Consider the following 9,822-nt stretch of genomic DNA (forward strand, 5'->3'; position numbering starts at 1 on the left):
TTCTTATACAATAAGGGACACTATTAAATTACTGCTCAATGCTCAAACTGTTCAAACATCATATTGACACGTTAAGTAAGCAGCTGCTCAAAATATAATTAGCTAACTTTCATCTATCTGTATGTATGTCCACCCCTTAGTCTCGTTTCTTGATACCGGGTCGGGATATGATCAGATTAATTTATACGGGATGTTTCTACGGTCGGATGCCCTTCCTGGCACCAACCACAGTTGAGAAATAATGAAGATGAAATGTGTTATGGTGAATGAAATTGGGTAAGGGGTGGGACTCAGCTCTGGCCTATGAATAGGAACTGTACCTGCATTTGCCTGGAAGTGAACATGTTAAATCACTCTGAGAACAGCCGACGGTGGGGTTCGAACCCACATGTTTCCCGAATACAGAGCTTGGCTTCATAGCCGTAGCGCGTTGAAACGCGCGGCCACTCAGCCTACTTTCACCTATATAAAGAAAATGATAATATTTGTCTGTACGCTTGGATTAGATGTACAAGATTCTAGAAATTAATGTCAAGAAAATATTTAAATTAAAATAAGTTGAAGAAATGATAATTTTATAATGGTAGCATGAAAAGATGAGATTGCATTCGGGAAATAGTGGGTTCGAATTCCATTGTCGGTAGCCCTGAAGATGGTTTTCCGTGGTTTCCTATATTCACAACAAACAAAAAATGCTGGGGCTGTGCCTTAATTAAGGCCACGGCCGCTTTCTTCGCACTCCTAGCCCATTCCTTTCCCATTGTCGCCATAAGACCTATCTGTGTCGGTGCGATGTAAAGCCGGCTATGAAAAACCCATGTCACCAAACATCCCCGACTTTTCCGTAAATTTCTGTCCGAGTATCCATTATATAAACCACAAGCCTTTACTTCATTCGTCTCAATTACGCAGATAACAACAAAAGCTACATCAACGATGGATGTCTACAGCTAGAATAAATTAAAGTATGTTAAAAACTATAGAGTAATATTCATCATCATCATCATCTGTTTACCCTCCAGGTTCGGTTTTTCCCTCGGACTCAGCGAGGGATCCCACCTCTACCGCCTCAAGGGCAGTGTCCTGGAGCTTCAGACTCTTGGTCGGGGGATACAACTGGGGAGAATGACCAGTACCTCGCCCAGGCGGCCTCACCTGCTATGCTGAACAGGCCCTTGTGGAGGGATGGGAAGATTGGAAGGGATAGACAAGGAAGAGGGAAGGAAGTGGCCGTGGCCTTAAGTTAGGTACCATCCCGGCATTTGCCTGGAGGAGAAGTGGGAAACCATGGAAAACCACTTCTAGGATGGCTGAGGTGGGAATCGAACCCACCTCTACTCAGTTGACCTCCCGAGGCTGAGTGGACCCCGTGCCAGCCCCTCGTACCACTTTTCAAATTTCGTGCCAGAGGCGGGAATCGAATCCGGGCCTCCGGGGGTGGCAGCTAATCACGCTAACCACTACACCACAAAGGCGGCTAGAGTAATATTATCTCAAAAAACCTTCAAGAAAGTTGTGAGGAGTACGCCATAATTCCCCTGCTGCATGGTCGTTAGAAAACGCTCATAAGCTGCTGATAATTTTACAGTGGTCGCAAATGGGACACGAACTGGTCTTTCTTCACATTCTTGTTTTCCACTGTAATGGGAGTGATCGCAAATGGGACAACTTTTGCTGTGATCGCAAATGGGACACAACCTTCGATAGAAGGCAGTTCGGGTTTAGGAAAGGTTGATCGCTGAAGCTCAACTAGTAGGATTAAAGCAACATATAGCAGATACCAGGTGAATGCTTAAGTATTTTCCGGTTTCACTAAGAGATGGCGCCAGCGAGTACGCAGCATATGAATTTGACACATACGTCAGCTTGTTCGTCTGACATTAACCTACCAACACACACAAGTTGAATCCGCCAAACACCAGCGTCTGTGTTGTATCATTCAGTGGTCATGTCAACGTTTCTGCCTGAAAAAGAACATTTGTGACACGCATTGCCTTTCTTTCTTTCTTTCTTTCTTTCTTTCTTTCTTTCTTTTTCTGTTAACCCCCCCCCCAGGGTTGGTTTTTCCCTCGGACTCAGCGAGGGATCCCACCTCTACCGCCTCAAGGGCAGTGTTCTGGAGCTTCAGACTCTGGGTCGGTGGATACAACTGGAGAGGATGACCAGTACCTTGCCCAGGCGGCCTCACCTGTTATGCTGAACAGGGGCCTTGCGGGGGGATGGGAAGATTGGAAGGGATAGACAAGGAAGAGGGAAGGAAGCGGCCGTGGCCTTAAGTTAGGTACCATCCCGGCATTTGCCTGGAGGAGAAGCGGGAAACCACGGAAAATCACTTCTAGGATGGCTGAGGTGGGAATCGAGCCCACCTCTACTCAGTTGACCTCCCGAGGCTGAGTGGACCCCGTGCCAGCCCCTCGTACCACTTTTCAAATTTCGTGCCAGAGGCGGGAATCGAATCCGGGCCTCCGGGGGTGGCAGCTAATCACGCTAACCACTACACCACAGAGGCGGACATTGCTTTTCTTATTTAAACAAAAGGAAAAGCCTGTGGCAAGTCATCGTTTCCTGGTAGAAACACATGGTGAACACGCTCCATCGATTAGAACATGTGAGACATGGTTTCGACAATTTAAACGAGGTGATTTCATTGTGAAAGACAGTGCGCGCTCTGGTGTGTTATGAACTCTTGAAGCCCGGGCAAAACCTTTAATGCACAACGCTATCGCCAACAAATGATTAATTTAAATCACGCATTGATCGAAAGACGACCGTAATGGGCTAGAAGACATGGCAAAATGATTTTGTTACACAGCAATGCGCTGTCTCACACAGCAAAATTGGTGAAAGACACCTTGAAATCGCTTGGATGGACATCCTTCCGCATCCGCCGTACTGCCCCGACCTGGCTCCATCTGACTATCACCTCTTCGCATCAGTGGGGCACGCGCTCGCAGAGCAGCACTTCAGCAATGTCGAGGAAGTTGGAAAATGGCTCGACGAATGGTTTGCCGCGAAAGGCAAGCAGTTTTTCTGGCATGGTATTCATAACTTGCCTGAAAGATGGGCGAAGTGTCTAGAAGCCGATGGCCACAATTTTGAATAAACAAGAATGAATTTCCCTTGAAAATTACGTGTTTTCTTTACCACATTTTTTTTGCTAGGGGCTTTACGTCGCACCGACACAGATAGGTCTTATGGCGACGATGGGATAGGAAAGGGCTAGGAGTTGGAAGGAAGCGGCCGTGGCCTTAATTAAGGCACAGCCCCAGCATTTGCCTGGTGTGAAAATGGGAAACCACGGAAAACCATCTTCAGGGCTGCCGATAGTGGGATTCGAACCTACTATCTCCCGGATGCAAGCTCACAGCCACGCGCCTCTACGCGCACGGCCAACTCGCCCGGTAATCTTTACCACAAAACCCGGCAAAAATTTATGCGGTTTCCTAGATTTGGGAGGTCAAATGGACTGTGTCGCGATTGACCTATCCAAGGCATTTGATAGGGTAGATCATGGGTGACTACTGGCAAAAATGAGTGCAGTTGGATTAGACAAAAGAGTGACTGAATGGGTGGCTATACTTCTAGATTAGAACGCAGAGAATTTCAGCATTATCTGATCCTGTAACCATTAAGAGGGGAATTCCTCAAGGCAGTATTATTGGAAATTTGTTATATATATAAATGATATAACTAAAGAAATGGAAGCAGAGGTAAGGCTTCTTGAGAATTATGTTATACTGTACAGAGTAATAAATAAGTTACAAGATTGTGAGCAACTGGAAATATACCTCGACAATGTTGAGAGATGGACAGCAGGCAGTGGTATGATGATAAACGGGGTAAAAGTCAGGTTGTGAGTTTCACTAATAGGAAAAGTCCTCTCCGGTTTAATTACTGTGTTGATGGGGTAAAAGTTCCTTATGGGGATCGCTGTAAGTACCTAAGTGTTAATATCAGGAAAGATCTTCATTGGGTCATCACATAAATGGTATTTTAATAAAGGGTACAGATCTCTGCACTTGCTTATGAGGGTATCTAGGGATTGTAGTAAGGATGTAAATGAGAGGGCATGTAAGTCTCTGGTAAGGCCCCAACTAAAGTATGGTTCCGGTATATTGGACCCTCACCAGGATTACGTGATTCGAGAAGGGAGAAACGAGACGAACTGCTCGAAACTTTGTCCTTGTGGCAGTCTCTGCATGGGGGAAGTTGTCTCTTTCTTTTCTAAGTCGTATGTTCCGAGCTGTCAATGGAGAGATGGTGTGGAATTGCATTTGTAGACGAATACGTTTAAGTGGTGTTTTTTAAAAGTAGGAAAGATCACAATATGAAAATAAAGTTGGAATTCAAGAGGACAAATTGGGGAAAATATTTGTTTATAAGAAGAGGAGCTAGGGATTGGAATAATTTAACAAGGGAGATGTTCAACAAATTTCCGAATTTGTTGCAATTATTTAAGAAACTTCTAGGTGTAAAAGTGGTAGGGAGTCTGCCACTTGGGTGACTGTTCTAAATTCAGACCAGTAGTGATTGATTGTTTTGATATGTAGGATAGGCCTATTTATTACTGAAACGATGTTTAAGAAGTGATGGATGAACTAATGGATTCGAATCGAGAATGGCCAGTAACAATGAAGTTCAAAGAAGGTAAAGTAGCAAAAAAAAAAGGCCGTTAAGACTTAAATAGGCTAAAAGAGGAACAATAAGTCAAAAAAACCGAAAGAGGCAATAAGAGGAAAATAAAACCCAAAATTTTCTTGCCTAAAATTATCCAGAATGAACAAATATTATGTTGAGCCTCGTCTTCGGATACTGGAGAAAAAAAAGGGATTTTTCCTCAACTTCCGAGCCCTATAACGCAATATATACTTCTGTGCTTGGTTACATGGAAGAGGAGGCCTGAAGGTCTTAATCCTGCCAGGTAAAATAAAACATTACTTTTTTACTTATCTCAATATCTATCTAGGCTCATAAACAAGTATAATTACCGCTATGGATGGCTCAAATTGATTTAGTAAGCATTGGTTACAGTTAACAGTCCATCATATTTGATTTAATGTTATTATCAATCAGGCACTTCGCGAGTGCTCCCTGTTGGACGTCGTGGTTCGGAGAACCGTCAACTCACGTGTGATTAAGACGACCACTCATATTTTTGTGAATGCAATGAATTGCAAAACTGTAGCTTAAATAGCTTATGACCTCACGATGTGAGTTACGTGAAATTGCAGAGCTTTCTGGCTATGCTGTTGGATAATGGAAGTGCAACAGTGTTGAAGTTAATTTCCTGTTTTTCTTGTATTCATAGTGAATGCTGCAAGTAGGCGTCGCCTGGTGGCCCCATGTGTTTGTTTACTATTTATCATATGGGTGTAGTTGTTATAGGCGGGCCAAGGGATTGTGTTCTAGCCCTTGGAGAGTAACACTATTTCATTCTGATCGTCCATTCTTCCCGATACAAGCACGTGATCACATCAACAGCTAAGCGTGCGCGTGCGTACGTTTGGGATGGCCACATATGCATAAAGTGACCATAAATATTTGCGCTCCATCTTCTCTCTTTCGTTTCCCTGTATTCTGCGATCGTTCGACGGCGCCACATCCAACAATTAGACCATTAGTATGAGAAAAGTGTACCAACCAGTTCTAGGCAATCTTCGTTAGACTGCACGTGCATTTTGGATGCTTCGATATTAACACCCTGAGAATTTACTTCTGCGTCGTCATCTTATTACCTCGTGTTAAAAAAAAAAAAATGCTATAAATAGTTCATCTAATTTGATAAGTGATTTACAATCCCATCTTATAAATTACACATTGTGGACACACACGTAGTTAATGAGTTTAAATTTAATGTGTTGTTTTATCTTAGAATAATTTAGGGCGCATACATTGCTTACAACGACGGACCACACGGGGGAAATTCGGTCTGCTGCCATAATTAAACAGGATTAAAATCTTATTTCGTACAGTTCAGGTCGTGTAATGGTACACCAATACCCTATAAGGAAGGTTCCAGCGTTCGTAACTCACTTCACTGAGAACGTGTATCGGGACACTTAATGATGTTATATTTGAAGTGCTAACTTAGAGTAAGTTGTTATATAAATAAATGAAAAATAAGGCGAAATACTTTCATATACTTCTATCGGTCAGACTTACGTCCAAGATAAAGTTGGCATTCAAGAGGACAAATGGGGGCAAATATTCTTTTATAGGAAGGGGAGTTAGAAATTGGAATACATTATATATATATATATATATTTTGCTAGTTGCTTTACGTCGCACCGACACAGATAGGTCTTATGGCGACGATGGGACAGGAAAGGGCTAGGAGTGGAAAGATAGCGGCCGTGGCCTTAATTAAGGTACAGCCCCAGCATTTGCCTGGTGTGAAAATGGGAAACCACGGAAAACCATTTTCAGAGCTACCGACAGTGGGGTTCGAACCTACTATCACCCGAATACTGGATACTGGCCGCACTTAAGCGACTGCAGCTATCGAGCTCGGTGGAATAAATTATCAAGGGAGATGTTCAATAAATTTCCAATTTCTTTGAAATCATTCAAGAAAAGGCTAGGAAATAACAGATAGGAAATCTGCCGCCAGGGCGACTGCCCTAAATGCAGGTTAGTAGTGACAGATTGATTGAATGATTGTTTGATTGTGAAATGCTAACGAACGTCCAAGTTGACACTTCAAAAGGCTTCCATTGGGAATTTGGTGTGATTTAGTTCGAAGGATGAAATGATATGAATCGGTCATCTATGAAAAAGCATATTCTAAGTCATTTTATGGTGAAAATGTGTTTATGATGGTAAACGAGTCTTTGGGTGTAGATGGATCTTTTAATCGTGAAAGGAAGTATGTCTGACCGATTGAAGTATATGAAAGTATTTAGCAAAGCAAAGTCACCTCCGTACAGGCCATGAAGGCCCTTGGAGGAGTGGAAGGTAAAGGCTTCCACCATTGCTAACCTCGGCACGTGCTGGGGTAGAGTGGTTAGCTCTACGCTCGGCCGCCTTTGCCCCCAGGAATTAACCTGGTACTTATTTTTGGTGTAGGCTGAGTGAACCTCAGGGCCATATGCACCTCCGAAAGTGGACATCTCGTTTCTTAAATTTTACGACTTCCTGACTGGGATTCGAACCCGCGTCCTTCCGGGCGATGAAAGTATTTAACCATTTTTAAATTTATTTCTTTAACTAGCTGATGTACCCGTGCTTGGCTACGGAATTCTACATTGTATACAAAATTCTAGGTTAGGTAGTGTACACGTTGTGAGCAAGACTGTATTAAATTACATAGCTCTTAACATTGCCCTGGAAACGCGACGGAGAAATCACCAAACGTCTTTTCTTATAAATGAAGACTGCGTTAGGGAATTTTCATTGTAATGGTAGGCCCGCTTGCCTACCATCTGTCACAATCAGGTTGGGAAATTGCATTATAATGGCAGACAGTCACTTTCAACTTGCCTTTTTACATCCTCAGAAAGACTGTCGTAGTGGTTTTCCCAACTGAAATGAACTTGGTCATTACAATGACGTCAGTAGGAATGGCGCGAGTAAAAGCAATGATTTCACATGAAATAATCAAATGAAAAACCACACAGTTTCTCACTTTTAATGAACAGTACTACGCTGCCGATCAAACAGTCCAAAGTTCCAAAGCTGGAATGACCAGGCTGCAGAGAGCCGTGATCCGTGAACATTATTAGTCTTTTCCCGGAAAGGGTGGGGTCAAATAGTGGAGAGTCCCAGTGCCCTTTTGCTAATCAGTTTCCTAGGAGTATCCGATGTGTCGGAAAATCTCAATTCACTACACTGGCTTCGGAAGAATCTATCTGACTTGGAGGCAATTTTTTCCTCCAACCCAGAGGAGAAACCCCTTCTTTACTGCTAAAGTAGAATTTAATAAAAGTGAAGAGGAAGAAGCTCTTTTTAAGAAACCGCTCCTTTCAGGGTTGAATTTTAAGTTATTTAGTGAATTGTGGTGCTATAATTTGGAATATGCTTAAATTGTAATTCTAGACCAGGTCATACTACTACTACTACTACTATACTACTACTACTACTACTATACTACTACTACTACTGAGTCTCTGCCTTAAGAGTGCACACTGCTCATTCAAATCAGCGCGTCGGAGTAAGGATCGAATAGCTGGAATACTATGATGAACCAGTGAGTTACGTACCAGCAGTACGGTATCAGAAAATGTATGAACCAGAGGAATTACATGCTATTTCCCGCCAATATTCAGTCAGGCTGTTATACTCGAAACGCAGCAGTAATCCAATCTATCGGAGTTGAGCGGCAGCATAAGAGACAAAGAACATCACCACAAACAATGGTCAATGTAATGTTATTGTTGATCGATGTTATGCGCTTTCAATATTTTAGGCCTTCATATTTAGTTTTCTTCCGACTCTAAAATACCACTCTTATCATAGTCGGTACGGTAAAATTGAATAAAACATAAATGGTCGGAAATTGTATTCTCTATAACTTTTGTTATGTAGTACTTTTCGATAGGACCAATAACATAGTGTACCTTTCCAAGGCGTCAGTACATGAACCAGTTACCATTGTTCATAAATATGACGTTAGAATGGAGCACCATCGGTGAGCCTCGAACTCAGCCCGGTTGTCGAAGCCTCACCCTCCCCTACTAGAATAATTCGCTAGCTGAGTCGGTATCGCATTTTCGGGTCTGTAGACCGTCCGACGGGGCGGTAATTTCTTTAATAATACTCTCTATAGTAGGGGAATATTAATTATGAGAGGAATACTATTTCATTACTAATGAGAAGAGAAACAAAATCTTGTATAACAATTTTTACTATACTAGTGAAACACACTTTATTTACATGGGTATGCCATACAACTCTATACATGTAATATTGGAGGTCATCATACGTTCATTTATTCAAACTTAAGAGGCGTTCCCTCTCAAACTATTTACACTATCTCAGACTTAGAGAGGCGTTTGCTCTCTAATTATTTCACTTTACACTTACACTGATCACTTTACACACAAATCTATTCAGTATAGGCATACCCTGCTGTAATTCTGTTTGTTTGCCGAGAATTAATATATTCAAACTATATAAGGTTGTGATATAGGCCTACGAACAATTATGAACTGAAATATACGAAGGTTACTTGTGTGTACACTCCCAAGCCTTTGAAAGTCGTGTTACAACACTTCCCTATGTTAATCATTGCCGAATAGGCAATATAATCAACACGCTCATTTCATTAGGATTTTTATCAATACACATAACACGACAGTATTTACACAACGTTGCTACCTATGGACAAGCACTTAGCGACTTCAATACCAAAACATTATAAACAGAGCATTATAGCACTACCTGGAAGAAATGGGCAAGAACAAATACACTTCACACACACACACAACGAGTTATAGATGGCTTAAGTCATCTGCTGCTGGCGACAGTAAATTCTCACTGTCTCCTGGAATGAACCCAGGGTCTTCGGAGACGGGGTATATCTAACCTGGAATTCCCTGCACGCTATAAGTAATTAAGAAAGGAAGTTGGAGGGATCCTTCCTTTAATGCTCATTTGGAATCTCTGCGACGTTGGCTCTAATTAAATTAACACACGTTATCTCTGTGCCGAAAGGAAAGAAACTCGCCACTTGTATCTGTTCTATTTAACTGAAGAAAACGCCGTCACTCCCCCGTTTAAAGGGGCTCATAAAACTCCAGCTGTTAGCTGCCCGTGACACACTTCCAAAGAGCGGTCCGCTAAGCCTTCTCGGACAATGGTTTCACGGCAAATAATATATCTCAC

This window comes from Anabrus simplex, chromosome 1 (assembly GCF_040414725.1).
Source record: "Anabrus simplex isolate iqAnaSimp1 chromosome 1, ASM4041472v1, whole genome shotgun sequence".
Lineage (NCBI taxonomy): Eukaryota > Metazoa > Arthropoda > Insecta > Orthoptera > Tettigoniidae > Anabrus > Anabrus simplex.